This window comes from Lucilia cuprina, chromosome 4 (assembly GCF_022045245.1).
Source record: "Lucilia cuprina isolate Lc7/37 chromosome 4, ASM2204524v1, whole genome shotgun sequence".
NCBI lineage: Eukaryota > Metazoa > Arthropoda > Insecta > Diptera > Calliphoridae > Lucilia > Lucilia cuprina.
The window spans coordinates 74,397,950-74,400,197 of record NC_060952.1 but is presented as its reverse complement, the minus strand read 5'-3'; positions in this window follow the sequence as shown (position 1 = coordinate 74,400,197).

Here is a 2,248-nt window from a genome sequence, read left to right as displayed (position 1 = left end):
TATAGACTAGACTATAGACTAGACTATAGACTAGACTATAGACTAGACTATAGACTAGACTATAGACTAGACTATAGACTAGACTATAGAATAGACTATTGACTAGACAATAGACTAGACTATAGAATAGACTATTGAATAGACTATAGACTAGACATAGACTAAACTATGGAGTAGACTATTTGATATCCGAAACTTTATATCAATTGCAAAGAGTGTTAATATTTAATAAAATTTGTATTTGTATGTGCAATTTAAAACGTTTGACTGTTTCACTGAATAGTATTGTGGCAGACGTAGATTCGAAGGATCAAATATATATATAGATATGTAGAAATGTCACGTAGAGTTGAAGGATGTATTTTATAATTGGATTTGCAATTGAAATAGCTGTTCAGCACACCTCTCACAATTTTTCAAAATAAAAATCTCAAAAATCACCTTTAAACAGCTCAATGAACACAATATTTAAAAAATTGCTTAAAAATTATAAAATAAATTATAAAAAACACACAATTTAATTAATTAAGTCCAAAAGGAACAAACTTAACAGATCATAGAGAAAGTATTAAAAAAAATTGCAACAAAAAGCTAAAATTTCAAAACAATATAAAAATCTAAAGAAAAACAAAAAATGATCCCTCCAATTAAATAAAATTATATATAAAAATAATATATATTTATGATAAAAAAATATAAACTCAAATAAAAGAAAAATCTCAATAAAACAAAGCTTAATTTCTGTAATAAAATAGTTTTCGAGTATAGAATTTTATTTCTTTGTATGATTTTTATTAATAATTTGTTTATATGTAGATGAAAAAAAAACTGGAAGAAACACATGAAACAAACAAAAAAACTAAATTAACAACTTTGTAATATAAATTTATATACTGAACTGATTGAAATTTAACAAAAACAAAAAAGAAAAACAAGGAGAAAACCATAAAAATAAACCAAAACTAAAAAAAAATCCAATTAAAAAAATGAAATTACACATACAGACATACACATGTATTTGTTTTACAAAGAAAAATTACTAATTAAAGGATTTTAATATTTTCACTCTAAGCTTTAAAAATAATAAAGTCTACTTTTAGGCGTTCAAATTCAAATTTCATAAGTTATTTTCTGCTTAACTTTAACCAAAAGTAGACTTTATATTTAATGACAGAAGGACAGCAAAAATTATGAAATAAATCCTTTAATTACAAAAAGTATTAATTATATTTTCATAAAATTTATTATTTTAACATAAATACATACATACAACAAGTATTTTAAGGTAACAATTGAAAATTTTTTAAAATTATTATTTTAATTATTATTCCAAAAAAAAAAAAACAAATTATTCTAAGTAATAAAGTGACATGTTTGTATTTGTTTAAATAGTATTTATAAACATTTCTCTTCATTTACACATGTATTCAAATACTTACTTACATATACATACATATATCACATATATTTACATACATATATATGTATTTAAAATTATATAAAATTGCAAAAAATAAATGAATTCATATAAAAATTTTGAAATGTGAAACCGTGTAATCATTAATAAAACAACAAATTAAATCAATTATACTCCAAAGATAAGAAACAGATAAAACAAATATATTGAACCTACATACAACGTACATAGATTGCATATAATTGGAATAATGTTAATTTCAATATTAATATATTATAAAAATGAAATTAAAATAATAAATAAATAAATAAAAAAACAACAAAAAACATACAAATATCGTGTTTTATTTATTGGGTTATATTGCGCCATTTACAATCGATGCCGTATCGTTGTAGCGTTGTATGTCATATAATTTTTTCAAATACAACTTTTTTTGTTTTAAACACAAAGCAATAGTAGAAACATTAATACACATACTACGATACAACCGTACAACACAGATTATGAGTTAAACACATATGTATGTATAAAAGAGCCGCAACAACCTACCCAGCAGTTCGACAAAGAGTCAATGCATACGAAAAAGACATTAATTTCCACTAATAGTTAACCACCTGGATGATTGTAATTCGTATGTTTTGGTTCATTCTTTATAATCGAGAATGAAGACAGTTGTCAATTTAGTGTCCCCTTTCTAAGCGAGAACGGAGGCAATTGTCTCTTTACTGTCTCCAAGTAATCTAGAGATTAGACTCTTAAAAGATGTTTTCGTTTTATTGAACTTCCGAAAGTAGTTATATTACCCATCTTTTGGAAAAATGATTGTTATAC